Source organism: Pseudorca crassidens, chromosome 17 (genome assembly GCF_039906515.1).
Source record: "Pseudorca crassidens isolate mPseCra1 chromosome 17, mPseCra1.hap1, whole genome shotgun sequence".
NCBI lineage: Eukaryota > Metazoa > Chordata > Mammalia > Artiodactyla > Delphinidae > Pseudorca > Pseudorca crassidens.
In genome coordinates, this window is record NC_090312.1 from 42,080,040 (window position 1) to 42,095,568 (window position 15,529).

Sequence of the window (15,529 nt, forward strand, 5' to 3'; positions counted from 1 at the left end):
ATTGCTGGGCTTGAAAAAGCAAGCTGCTAGGAATTCTATAGCCACAAAGAAATGAATCTGCCAGCAACCCAAGGGAGCATGGAGACAGATCCCTCCTCAGTCAAGCCTCCAGATGAGAAGGCAGCACAGAACCTAGTACGCTGTGCCAGACTTCTGACCTACAGAAACTGAAATAATAAGCGGATGTTGTTCTTAGCCACTGACTTTGTGGTAACTTATTATGAAGCACAGAAAATGCATGAAACTGTTGGAGAAAGAAGTTACAACTAAGGAAATGGGGACGACTAGAATGAGCTTTAATGGTGTTAAAATGGAATGGAAGGTGTCAGGGTGAACTCATTTTTCATAGATGTACAGATAAATATAGAAATAAACACAGATGTGTATGTGTGCTAATGTACACACACACACACACACACACAAACACTTCCTTGAGAGGGCCCCTGAGAGTAGCTATGATAACACCTAGCACCCAGAACTTGGTTCCTATACTCTTTCTCCAATAAGAGAAATCAGAGCTCCTTGAAGAAGTGATTCATTCCAGGGCTGCACAAGGAATATTAAAGATGATCTTGGGGAGCCAGAAAATAAATCCTTGTAAAAGGATGAGGGTATGTAAAGAAGAATGGAGGAGCCAACTGAGGCAGCTCCTAATGGTGAAAAGCTGGAACAATTTGAACAAAAATTTTTTAATATTTAATTATTACTCATAGAATGAAATAAGTATCCATGACTCTATATTGATAAAAATAAATGAGGGAGAAGAGTGAGCTCTTCTATATGGAAGAATTCCAGTTCACAAACAGAGTAAGCAAAATACAAAATCATCTTTAGGCAAACACCGCAGTAATAACTGTCACAGGCAAATTATTGTGGGCAGAGATTTGAAGATTTGAAATGTGGCATCATAGTCTCAAAGTCTCTCCCCCATTATATTTATCAATCATTGTACAAAGGTAAAAATAGTAACTCAATAGTGGAGATACCCAGTAGACAACACTTAGCCAAGTGATCAAGGTTAACATCACCAGTAATAGGACATATTAACATCAGGTACCCCCTTAATGGGATACACTGAGAAGGACACATCACTTCCGTGGCAGTCTTGTCAAAAAGACCTAATCCTGATCCATGAGAAAACATCAGACAAACCCAAACTGAGAGACATTCTACAAAACACCTGACCAGTACTCATCTCAAGTGTCAAGGACATGAAAAATAAGGAAAGAATGAGGAACTGTCACAGATTGTCAGAGGATTAAGTAGACCCAACAACTAAATGCAATGTGGGGTCCTGGAATAGAAAAAGGACATTAAGTGAAATTCAAATAAAGCTGTAATCTTATTTAATACGATATTAGCATTTATGTCCTGATCATGATCATTGTACTGTGATTATATGTTTTTAACATTAGGGGAAGCTAGATGAAGCGTATTATTTTTGCAGCTTTTCTGTAAGTCTGAAATTACTTCAAAATAAGAAATGCTCCAATGAGTGAAGAGAAAAGCCACAAAGTGGGAGAAGATTTTCAGAACACATAATCAACAAAGAAATACATAAAGAAATCTGACAAAACAGTAAAAAACAAAGAAGTTCAAAAATGTAATAGAAGACTTCCCTGGTGGTCCAGTGGGTAAGGCTCCACGCTCCCAATGCAGGGGGCCCGTGTTCGATCCCTGGTGGGGGAACTAGATCCTGTATGCCGCAACTAAGAGCCCGCATGCCGCAGCAAAGATCCCACGTGCTGCAACTAAGACCCGGAGCAGCCTAAATAAATAAAAGTAATTTCTTCTCGGAGTGTACTAGGTATAAAACTTAGTTTAAAACAATGTAATAGAAAAATGGTTAAAAGCCTTGAACAGGCACTTCAAAACAGAGGAAACTCAAATGGCCAACTAATATTTGAAAAGATGCTAATTAATTATGATGGGAATGCAAACTAAAAGCATAATGAAATACCATTATATATTCATTTGATTGGCAAAAATTCAACACTGACAATACCAAGTGTAGATGGTCTACTGTTGATATGCATACCCTGTGTCCTGGCAATTCCATTCCAGGTGTAGACCATACAGCAATGTGTGCTTCTGTGCATCAGGACTCATGTACCAGAACTTTCATTTCGGCATTTTTTTTCCCAACAGCCAGAAGCTTGAAACAACCCAAATGTCCACCAGTGGTGGACTGGATAAACTGTGGTGCACTCGTGCAATAGACTACTATATACTATATATATATAACAGTGAAAGCAAACAACCTGTAGCCGTACACATCAGTATGGATGATTCTTAAAATGTGTGAAGAAGAAAATCACAGAAGAATGTCTGCAGTATGATTTCAACAATATAAAATACAAGAGTTAGGCTGAGCTAACAACACATCATTTGGGAGAGCATTCACAGCTGCACAGATATGAAGAGCAAGTGAATGATTACTACCCAGATTAGGATGGTGGGAGTCACTTGGGAGGTGTGTGTCACTTGGGAGACCTTATTAAGAATGCAGATTCTGATCCAGTAGGTCTAGGGTGAGGCCAGACATTCTGCATTTCTAACAAGCTCACCTTAGAGAAGTTTGTAAAGCTGAAAAATGGATTAGTAGTTAAAGAGCTGACCAGGCTTTGTCTATGATAAACGAAGCCTCTAAAGTAACAGCGACAGAGTCTCAAGTGGTGGCTTCCCTGGACAGCTTTTTTCTCAACCAGCCTCCCAGGACCCACCCTGTCACTATTACCTCTGAAACCCTGGGAGGCCCCGGCCAAGGTTCCCTGCTTCAAACCAAGCCCGGGCCGCAGGAGAGAGGAAGAGCACCCGGCTTTGTCTCCCTGATGAGCCCAGACTGTGTCAGTGGCACTGCCCAGGAAGGGAGTCAGACTGGTTAGTACATTGCACTTAGAAGTTCCTGAGTTTTACAAGTAGGCAGTAGTTTTTCTGAGGAAAAAAAAAATTACAAATATCTATCCAGAAATCCAGAGCAAGTTAGAAAGTCTTGGAACTAAGGAACAGCTTACAGTTGTTCCTTAGTTGATCAGCAAAACCAGTTTTGCTGATCCAGAAATATGTTGCATTTGGCAACACGGGCTGGAGGATGAATTTGCAGCCCCAGGGTTCTGCAGAAGTACCTGAGGGACTATTAGCATACCAAAACTTCCGTTAATACTCTTGCTCTTAAAAAGCAAACCTGACGAGACTTCCCTGGTGGCGCAGTGGTTAAGAATCCGCCTGCCAGTGCAGGGGACACAGGTTCGAGCCCTGGTCCGGGAAGATCCCACATGCCGCGGAGCGACTAAGTCTGTGCACCACAACTACTGAGCCTGCGCTCTAGAGCCCGTAAGCCACAACTACTGAGCCTGCGCCTAGAGCCCCTGCTCCACAACAAAGAGAAGCTTCAGCAAGGAGAAGCCACCGCAATGAGGAGCCCGCACACTGCAACGAAGAGTAGACCCCGCTCTCTGCAACTAGAGAAAGCCTGCGCACAGCAACAAAGACCCAACACAGCCCCCAAAAATAAAATAAACAAATAAAATAAAATAAAATAAAAAGCAAACATGGAGAAGTTGCCATATTTTATATTCTTAAAGCAATGTGAATAAACTTAAGAATCCTTCCTTGTATACCCTGTCATAAAATTGGATTGGTAAAACATTAATGCATGAGGCCATAACATTTAGGGGAGGACTTGACAAAGTGAGATGACATTAGTTTTAGGTTCCAACTAAAATTTTTGCCGCCCCCCTTTTTTTTTAATAGACTCTGTACACTTATTGACATCTTCTAAAATCTCTGTAGTGTTGTAGTTTTACAACCAGTTTTGGGGGGTGTCATTGCCATACACTTATTGGTAATTCAAATACCTGGTTATTACATAAAAATAACCCATTTCAGACCCAAAGTTTTACTGTCAATTTTGGCAGAACTTACTTTCACTTCTATTTTCCAATTGTTATATTGGGAGGAAATATCCTAGTCATACACTGGGAAACGTGGGTTCTGGTTGTATCGCACAGCAACACCTGTGTTGTAGCTGAAATTCCAGTAAGTATGTGAAACTACCACAAGGATGTAAGGCTAATTTGAAGATGTTAGTAAGTGCCTCCATAGCTGTCACATGAGGATCCTTGGGAACAGGTAGAAACCAGAGGACTGCAATCCTTAGGTTACTGTAGTTTTTTGTTTGTTTTTAAAAAAAATTTTTTTTGTCTGCGCTTCACATCTCACAGGATCTTAGTTCCCCAACCAGGGATGAACCCATGCCCCCTGCAGTGGAAGCACAGAGTCCTAACGACTGGACCACCAGGGAAGTCCTGATTGTAGTATTTTTATTATAAGAAGTTGTACACTGATACCACCCTTTTCAGGGGGTTGTCTTCTATCTTTTGTGGCTGTTTGTTTTGTTTTGTTTTGAATAAGTAAAGTAAGCTAAAATTGGGCCTACTCTGTAGTAATCCCTTTACATGTAAATACTAATACACTTAAGTGGCTGATAGGATGACAATGACGGCTGGGATGTAAAAGGAACCGGGCCATTGATGAGGTGCTAAAGGCAGAGCACTGGCCTTTCCCCCTCAGATGGATGGACCAGTGGACAGTGGCTCTATTAAGGAAGTTTCTTGCTGTTGCGTGGTACTGAACCCACAGGACAAGGATCTGGCTGGTCTCTGCGTTACTTGCTGTGTTGATTCAGTGTTGAACCGCTATTGAGAAACAACAGAGGGAAGAGTATTGCATCAGGCTCTAAGAACTTGCACAAGGCTTTATTTCTTCTCTTTTCTACGCCATCTTGCTACTTCCCCAGCTACTCAATGACCTTCAAACTCACCACACGTTCGTGTCTCACTCCCTAAGTTGTATACACCATTTCTGCTTAGGTGCCACTGGCTAAAATTCAGTCAGTGGCCTCTCCTAGCTGCAAGGGAGAATAGGAAGTTTAGCCTTTCCTTCAGCCAAATAAGATCTACTACTGATGAAGAGGGAGGGCACAGATATCAGGGTGGGGGATGTCTAGAAATCTCTCCCACTCATCCACTAAAATCCACTCATTCTACAAAGTCGAGGATAGGCAACACTTAGCTCTGTTAGGTCTTCCTATTTCTTCCCTAACCTCCCGAGGCAGACTCCTAGTCACTCATTCCTCTGAAGTCCCACTTCTACTTGTGCTTGCTTTTTCGCCTTGAGTACAAGATCTATGAAACTTCCCAGCGCTCATTCTAAATTGTAAGTCCTGAGCCATGGACACCTACGGCTCAGCTTCACATGGGGGGCTCCATGTTACTCGCTTTGTACTTCTAAGAACTGTACGTTTACTTTTGTGTGCAGAACCTGGGACATATGTGGCAGTTAGCAGCCTGAGACCCTTGGACTTCGAAACTATGCTGTTTTCAACATATATTTAAACTACAATATATATTAAGCTAATAAATTTTATGCATAGCCTGAATTATTATACAAGTCAAAATATTTGTTGTTTCTATAAATGACATTTCAGTTTGGTTAAGCTGGTTATCCATACTGATCAGAACCTGTGTTTGGCAGTTGTATATATACAGCTCCAAGGCTAACGGGGTCTCTGGTTAAAAACAAAAAAACTGGGAGTCAGGGCTTCCTGGTGGCGCAGTGGTTGGGAGTCCGCCTGCCGATGCAGGGGACATGGGTTCGTGCCCCGGTCCGGGAAGATCCCACATGCTGCGGAGCGGCTGGGCCCGTGAGCCATGGCCGCTGAGCCTGCACGTCCGGAGCCTGTGCTCCGCAACGCGAGAGGCCACAACAGTGAGAGGCCCGCGTACCGCAAAAAAAAAAAAAAAAAACAAAAACAAAAACTGGGAGTCACTGTCCTAGGTGCTCAGGAAACATTTTTTAATGAATGTATGAGGAAACTGTTATTTCTTTCACTACATAAAAAAATTTCTTCCAAAAAATTAGGCCCGTATTCCTTATTGGCAATTCTGAAAGCTCTTAAAACCAAAAGTTGTTCCATAAGTTTGGCACAAAACTTATTTTGCAGCAAAACCTGGCTTGAACTGACCTAAGACTCAGTTGTGTCATAACGTTCCTCCCAAAATACCTGCTGAGTGCTGGTGTTTTGTTGCTTTTTTTTTGTTCTTTGTAACCATGAAAACATCAAACAGTCAAAGGTACCCCTGTTGTAACAGTGAGAAGATAAACAGAAGAAAAGAAGCGTCTCTCATTAACAACAGCACAGACAGTGAAGTTATTACAGAAGCTTGATCCTGGTGTCTGTGAGGCATTTTACTGAAGATTATGGAGTAGAATAATTGTTAAATATGACTTAAAGAAACAGAAGTTGTTTAAGGTATAGAGTGCTAATTAACAAAAATTAATAAAAACAAGAAAATGCTGCATAGGACAAAAATGTAAGATCTTGACCATGTTTTGGTTGAGTGGATTCCACAGAAGGGAACATATATCTAGAATATAGCTAGACTGTGCCATGAAGAACAGAACCTGAAGGTATGTGTGAACATTTATTAGAATTGGCTACAGATATTAAAGAAGCATCATTGTGTGAAATAATCTGAAAATCAAGTGGAAAAAGCTTCTAATGATCAGAAAACATCAGAAAACTCTGTGGGTAAATTTGATAAAATCATATCTGGTAAAAACCTTATTCTTGAGCAAACTGACACTGCTGATGAAACAGCTCTTTCCTGGAGATACATTCCTGGAAAGACATCAACAACTCTGAAGAGTGAGAACCACAGGTCTTGGGTGTGCCACAGCTGCTACCCACGCTAGACAAAACTGGCAGTGACTGGAAAGAGCAGCCTCCAAGATGTCCAAAAGGTGTACATGCCTTACCTGGGCTGCACTATGCAACCAAAACATAGGTAACCAGAGAAATACAGTAAGTACCCTACATGTGAACCTTCAAGTTTCGAACTTTCAAACCACGTTGTTAGTTCATGTGTCTGGCGTACATTGTCACGTGTGTGCATCCTCTACCTGTGGCTGTGCTTTTGTGTACTTTACTGTACAGTACTGTATAGAATACAGTAGTACAGTATCTATATTTCAAGCCCCGGATGCCCGGAAGCAAGTGTAAAAGCAGTGGTGATGTAGCTGGTACTGCTAAGAAGCGCCAAGTGATAACAATGGAAGCAAGAGTGAAAATAACTGAGAGAGTGGAGCAAGGCAAAAAGATGGCAGACATCGCTTGTTCTTATAATGTGAATGGTTCAACCATCGGCACGATTCTAAAGAACACGGACAAGATCATGGAACATGTGAAGTCTGCTGTGCCGATGACGTCAACAATAATATCGAAGCACGGAAAAGTGATGGAGGAGATGGAGAAACTTCTCGGTGTGGATACAGGATCAGCATCCGTGGTCGAGTCCTGCTTACCTTAATGCTGATTCAAGAGAAAGCTAAAAGCCTTTATGAAGACTTGAAGAAGAAACACAGTGAAGAATCAAAGGGCGCATCTTTTAATGCCAACCATGGCTAGTTTCATCTGTTCAAGGCTACAGCCAACCTTCACAATGTAAAAGTAAGTGGTGAGGCAGTAAATGCAGATACGGTAGCTGCCCGGGAGTCTCCTGCAACACTTCTAGAAATTCTTGATGAAGGCATGTATTTACCCAAGCAGGTTTTTAATGTGGATGAGACAGGACTGTACTGGAAGAGGATGCCAGACCGAAGTTACATCAGGAAGGAGAAAATGTTGATGTCAGGGTATAACTCAGCAAAGGATAGGCTAACTCTGTTGTCTGGTGGCAATGCTTCCGGCGATATGAAGCTGAAGCCTCTTTTAGTTTATCATTCAGAGAACCCAAGAGCCCTTAAAGACATAGCCAAGGGCTCGCTTCCTGTTGTGTGGAAGAGTAACCCCAAAGCCTGGGTTACACAGGCCATTTTCCAGGACTGGTTTTTCCACCACTTTATCCCGGAGGTAGAGGAATATTGCTTGAAGAAGGACATCCTATTCAAATTCTTTTGCTGCTCGACAATGCTCTGGGCCACCCCCCATTCATGGATGACTTTCATCCCAATGTCAAAGTACTGCATCTACCACCGAATACTACGTCGCTCATCCAACCTATGGACCAAGGAGTTATAGAGACTTTCAAGAAATATTATTCACATCACACTTTTCATCAGGCAGTAAAGGCAAGTGATGAATCAGGAACAACCTTGTGGCAATTTTGGAAGGACTATAACATCTACAAGGCCATAAAAAACATTGACTTTGCTTGGCGTGAGTTTACAGCAGTCACCATGAATGAGGTTTGGAAGAAACTTTGCCTGCAGTTTGTTCACGATTTTTGTAGATTTGAGAAGGTGGATGAGGAGTCCAAAGAGGTCTTCAGCAACTGAGTGACCCTCAGCGAGAAGCTGGAACTAGATCAGCAAGAGGACAACTTCACTGAACGCCCTGCTGTGCAAGACGAGGAGCTTACTAATGAAGACCTGATGCAATTGGAGGCCCAGAGAAAGGATGAAGAGACAAGAGGAAGAAGTAACTAAAGAACCGAAGAGATTCACAGCACAGGAAATGGCAAGGGGATTTTCCTTGAGGAGGTACTGTTAGTTTCTGAGGCACAGGACCCAAACGTAGAATGGTACAGAAAGGTTACAGCAGCCGTTCAGTATGCAATCTAGTGCTACTGGGTCATTTGTGACGAGAAAAAAAGAGCTACCACCCAGACATCACTGTATCATTTTTTGAAGAGGGTAGGTAGAATTGAATCCAGCAAGGAACCAGAACCTGTGCCATAATGTCAGGTGTGAGTGACACTGCAGCTCGCCCTCCGTCTCCTATTGCTGAGGAGCTCTACCATCTCCCATCTCCTCTCCCTCCTCCAGTCAGTAACTCTTCTTGCCTGTTCATTTGATGCCAGCCCCGATATACCAGCTGTTGTACTGTACTACTGTACTTTTCAAGGTACCATACTGTAAGATTAAAAATGTTTTATTTTTTGTTTTTTACGTATTATTTGTGTGAAAAATATTATAAAACTATTACAGTACAGTACTATATAGCCAACTGTGTTAGTTGGGTACATAGGCTAACTTTGCTGGACTTACAAATTGGACTGACGAATGGTGCTCTCTGAACGGAGACTTCGTAAGTAGGGGACTTACTGTACTGTGACGGGTCAAGAAGGATTTTACCATGGCAGTGGGCGTTCACTGCAGGCAGCCTGCTCAGGAAGGACTGTGAGGTTTTACTCTTCCTAAAGAAGTGCTCCACATGCCTATCCTGAACTTCTTGTGATGCTGATGTGAAATTTTACCCTCCGGGAAGAACAAGTAAAATCACTTAAGAAATAAGACAAAAATTGCCCTAGGTGCTTGCCTGCAGCAGGTAACAAGGGCCTCAGAATCAAAGACTTCCTGGAAAAGTTCAGTCTTCAGGATGCCATTAATACAGGTGCTAAGGCTTGGAATTACGGTGATAAATCAATATTAAAAGTGCTTGTCATTGATATGATGCATAACCACACACTAATCATGAGAAAAATCAGACAAACTCAAATCGAGTGACATTTTACAAAATACCTGACCAGCACACCACAACAGTTCCAAGGTTATAAAAAGGAGTGACTGAGAAACTGCCACAGACTCAAGGAGACCAAGGAGACATGATGATTAAATGCAACGGGGTAACCTGGATTGGATCCTAGAACAGAAAAAAGGTCATTAATGGGAAAACTGGTGAAATCTGATAAAGTGTGGGCATTAAGGAATAGTATGATACCATTGTTAATTTCTTAGTTTTGGCAAATGTGCCATGGTTACTTAACATTAGTGGAAGATGGGCGCAGAGTATATGGGAACTCTGTAGTATCTTTGCAACTTTTCTGAAAATCTAAGATTATTTCAAAATTAAAAGTCTGTGCTTGGACTTTGGTTTACAGTAGTGTTTGAAGCTAAATCCACAGATGAATACTTTGAAGGATTTCCTATCACTAAGGAGAAGACCACCTTTTGCTAAAAGTTTATCAGCTAAAAGTATAAATTAAGTTGACATCAATGAAACATTCCACATTGACAATGATGCTTCCATTATACATGTCTTGAGTGGGGAAATTGCTGAAGTGTTTTTTTTTTTTAAGATTTTGTGTGGATGTATTTTTTTTTCTTGTGGTAAAATACACATCATAAAATTTCCCATCTTAACCATTTTTAAGTGTACAGTTCAGTGGTATTAAAATACAGTCACATTGTTGTACAACCATTGCCATCATCCATCCCCAAAACTCTTTTCATCCTGTGAAACTTAAACTCTTTTCCTTATATAAACAACTCCCCAGCCCGCCCCCCGCCTCAGCCCCTGGCAACCACGATTGCAATTTCTGTCTTTATGATTTGGGCTATTCTAAGTACCTCAAATAAGTGGAATCATATAGTATTTGTCTTTTTTGTGACTGGCTTATTTCACTTAGCATAGTGTCCTCAAGGTTCACCCATCCTGTAGCATATTGAAGAATTTCCTTTTTTTTAAGGCTGTATATACTACATTTTGCTTATCCATTCATCAGTGACGGACACTTGAGTTGCTTCCATGTTTTAGCTAATGTGAATAGTGCTGCCATGAAAATGGATGTACAAATTTCCCTTCGAGACCCAGTTTTAAATTCTTTTGAGTACTTAGCCAGTAGTGGAATTACTGAATTATCTAGTAATTCTATTTTTAACTTTTTGAGGAACTGCCACGTTCTTTTCCACAATGACTGTATCATTTTACATTCCAACCAACAGTGCACAAGTCTTCCAGTTTCTCTACATCCTTTCCAACACTTGATGTTTGGGCTTTTTTTTTTTTTTTAATCAATTTTATACACATCAGTGTATACATGTCAATCCCCATCGCCCAATTCATCACACTACCACCACCACCACCACCGCCGCTTTCCCCCGTTGGTGTCCATACGTTTGTTCTCTACATCTGTGTCTCAATTTCTGCCCTGCAAACCGGTTCATCTGTACCATTTTTCTAGGTTCCACATATATGCGTTAATATTCAATAGTTGGTTTTCTCTTTCTGACTTACTTCACTCTGTACGACAGTCTCTAGATCCATCCACATCTCAACAAATGACCCAATTTTGTTCCTTTTTATGGCTGAGTAATATTGCATTGTATATATGTACCACATCTTCTTTGTCCATTCGTCTGACGATGGGCATTTAGGTTGCTTCCATGACCTGGCTATTATAAACAGTGCTGCAATGAACATTGGGGTGCATGTGTCTTTTTGAATTATGGTTTTCTCTGGGTATATGCCCAGTAGTGGGATTGCTGGACCATATGGTAATTCTATTTTTAGTTCTCTAAGGAAGCTCCATACTGTCCTCCATAGTGGCTGCATCAATTTACACTCCCACCAACAGTGCAAGAGGGTTCCCTTTTCTCCACACCCTCTCCAGCATTTGTTGTTTGTAGATTTTCTGATGATGCCCATTCTAACTGGTGTGAGGTGATACCTTATTGTAGTTTTGATTTGCATCTCTCTAATAATTAGTGATGTTCAGCAGCTTTTCATGTGCTTCTTGGCCATCTGTATGTCCTCTTTGGAGAAATGTCTATTTAGGTCTTCTGCCCATTTTTGGATTGGGTTGTTTGTTTTTTTAATATTGAGCTGCATGAGCTGTTTATATATTTTGGAGATTAATCCTTTGTCCATTGATTCGTTTGTAAATATTTTCTCCCATTCTGAGGGCTGTCTTTTCATCTTGTTTATGGTTTCCTTTGCTGTGCAAAAGCTTTGAAGTTTCATTAGGTCTCATTTGCTTATTTTTCCTTTTATTTCCATTGCTCTAGGAGGTGGATCAAAAAAGATCTTGCTGAGATTTATGTCAAAGAGTGTTCTTCCTATGTTTTCCTCTAAGAGTTTTATAGTGTCCAGTCTTACATTTATGTCTCTAATCCATTTTAAGTTTATTTTTGTGTATGGTGTTAGGGAGCATTCTAATTTCGTTCTTTTACATGTAGCTGTCCAGTTTTCCCAGCACCACTTATTGAAGAGACCGTCTTTTCTCCATTGTATATCCTTGAATCCTTTGTCATAGATTAGTTGACAATAGGTGTGTGGGTTTATCTATGGGCTTTCTATCTTGTTCCATTGACCTATGTTTCTGTTTTTGTGCCAGTAGTATATTGTCTTGATTACTGTAGCTTTGTAGTATAGTCTGAAGTCAGGGAGTCTGATTCCTCCAGCTCCGTTTTTTTCCCTCAAGACTGCTTTGGCTATTCGGGGTCTTTTGTATCTCCATACAAATTTTAAGATTTTTTGTTCTAGTTCTGTAAAAAATGCCATTGGTAATTTGATAGGGATTGTACTGAATCTGTAGATTGCTTTGGGTAGTACAGTCATTTTCACAATATTGATTCTTCCAATCCAAGAACATGGTATATCTCTCCATCTGTTGGTATCATCTTTAATTTCTTTCATCAGTGTCTTACCGTTTTCTGCATACAGGTCTTTTGTCTCCCTAGGTAGGTTTATTCCTAGGTATTTTACTCTTTTTGTTGCAATGGTAAATGGGAGTGTTTGCTTAATTTCTCTTTCAGATTTTTCATCATTAGTGTGTAGGAATGCAAGAGATTTCTGTGCATTAATTTTGTAACCTGCAACTTTACCAAATTCATTGATTAGCTCTAGTAGTTTTCTGGTGGCATCTTTAGGATTCTCTATGTATAGTGTCATGTCATCTGCAAACAGTGACAGCTTTACTTCTTCTTTTCCGATTTGGATTCCTTTTATTTCTTTTTCTTCTCTGATTGCTGTGGCTAGGACTTGCAAAACTATGTTGAATAATAGTGGTGAGAGTGAGCAACCTTGTCTTGTTCCTGATCTTAGAGGAAATGCTTTCAATTTTTCACCATTGAGAATGATGTTTGCTGTGGGTTTGTCGTATATGGCCTTTATTATGTTGAGGTAGGTTCCCTCTATGCCCACTTTCTGGAGAGTTTTTATCATAAATCGGTGTTGAATTTTGTCAAAAGCTTTCTCTGCATCTATTGAGATGATCATATGGTTTTTATTCTTCAATTTGTTAATATGGTGTATCACATTGATTGATTTGCGTATATTGAAAAATCCTTGCATCCCTGGGATAAATCCCACTTGATCGTGGTGTATGATTCTTTTAATGTGTTGTTGGATTCTGTTTGCTAGTATTTTGTTGAGGATTTTTGCATCTATATTCATCAGTGATATTGTTCTGTAATTTTCTTTTTTTGTAGTATCTTTGTCTGGTTTTGGTATCAGGGTGATGGTTGCCTCATAGAATGAGTCTGGGAGTGTTCCTTCCTCTGCAATATTTTGGAGTTTGAGAAGGATAGGTGTTAGCTCTTCTCTAAATGTTTGATAGAATTCACCTGTGAAGCCATCTGGTCCTGGACTTCTGTTTGTTGGAAGATTTTTAATCACAGTCTCAATTTCAGTGCTTGTGATTGGTCTGTTTATATTTTCTATTTCTTCCTGGTTCAGTCTCGGAAGGTTATACCTTTCTAAGAATTTGTCCATTTCTTCCAGGTTGTCCGTTTTATTGGCATACAGCTGCTTGTAGTAGTCTGTTAGGATGCTTTGTATTTCTGCAGTGTCTGTTGTAACTTCTCCTTTTTCATTTCTAATTTTATTGATTTGAGTCCTCTCCCTCTTTTTCTTGATGAGTCTGGCTAATGGTTTATCAATTTTATTTACCTTCTCAAAGAATCAGCTTTTAGTTTTATTGATCTTTGCTATTGTTTTCTTTATTTCTATTTCATTTATTTCTGCTCTGATCTTTATGATTTCTTTCCTTCTGCTAACCTTGGGTTTTGTTTTTTCTTCTTTCTCTAGGTCCTTTAGGTGTAAGGTTAGATTGTTTATTTGAGATTTTTCTTGTTTCTTGACGTAGGCTTGTATAGCTATAAACTTCCCTCTTAGAACTGCTTTTGCTGCATCCCATAGGTTTTTTATTGTCACGTTTTCATTGTCATTTGTCTCTAGATATTTTTTAATTTCCTCTTTGATTTCTTCACCAATCTCTTGGTTATTTAGTAATGTATTGTTTAGCCTCCATGTGTTTGTGTTTACGTTTTTTTTCCCTGTTATCCATTTCTAATCTCACAGTGTTGTGGTCAGAAAAGATGCCTGATATGATTTCAATTTTCTTAAATTTACTGAGGCTTGATTTGTGACCCAAGATGTGATCTATCCTGGAGAATGTTCCATGCGCACTTGAGAAGAAAGTGTAATCTGCTGTTTTTGGATGGAATGTCCTGTAAATATCAATTAAATCTATCTGGTCTGTTGTGTCATTTAAAGCTTCTGTTTCCTTATTTATTTTCATTTTGTATGATCTGTCCATTGGTGTAAGTGAGGTGTTAAAGTCCCCCACTATTATTGTGTTACTGTCGATTTCCTGTTTTAAAGCTATTAGCAGTTGCCTTATGTATTGAGGTGTTCCTATGTTGGGTGCATATATATTTACAGTTGTTATATCTTCTTCTTGGATTGATCCCTTGATCATTATGTAGTGTCCTTCCTTGTCTCTTGTAACATTCTTTATTTTAAAGTCTATTTTATCTGATATGAGTATTGCTACTCCAGCTTTTTGATTTCCATTTGCATGGAATATGTTTTTCCATCCCCTCACTTTCAGTCTGTATGTGCCCCTAGGTCTGAAGTGGGTCTCTTGTAGACAGCATATAGATGGGTCTTGTTTTTGTATCCATTCAGCAAGCCTGTGTCTTTTGGTTGGAGCATTTAATCCATTCATGTTTAAGGTAATTTATCAATACGTATGTTCCTATGACCATTTTCTTAATTGTTTTGGGTTTGTCTTTGTAGGTCCTTTTCTTCTCTTGTGTTTCCCACTTAGAGAAGTTCCTTTAGCATTTGTTGTAAAGCTGGTTTGGTGGTGCTGAATTCTCTTAGCTTTTGCTTGTCTGCAAAGCTTTTGATTTCTCCATCGAATCTGAATAAGACCCTTGCTGGGTAGAGTAATCTTGGTTGTAGGTTCTTCCCTTTCATCACTTCAAGTATATCATGCCACTCCCTTCTGGCTTGTAGAGTTTCTACTGAGAAATCAGCTGTTAAACTTATGGGAGTTCCCTTGTATGTTATCTGTCATTTTTCCCTTGCTGCTTTCAATAATTTTTCTTTGTCTTTAATTTTTGCCAGTTTGATTACTATGTGTCTCGGCGTGTTTCTCCTTGGGTTTATCCTGTATGGGACTCTCTGCACTTCCTGGACTTGGGTGGCTATTTCCTTTCCCATGTTAGGGAAGTTTTCGATTATAATCTCTTCAAATATTTTCTCTGGTCCTTCCTCTCTCTCTTCTCCTTCTGGGACCCCTATAATGTGAATGTTGTTGTGTTTAATGTTGTCCCAGAGGTCTCTTAGGCTGTCTTCATTTCTTTTCATTCTTTTTTCTTTATTCTGTTCTGCAGCAGTGAATTACACCATTCTGTCTTCCAGGTCACTTATCTGTTCTTCTGCCTCAGTTATTCTGCTATTGATTCATTCTAGTGTAGTTTTCATTTCAGTTATTGTATTGTTCATCTCTGTTTGTTC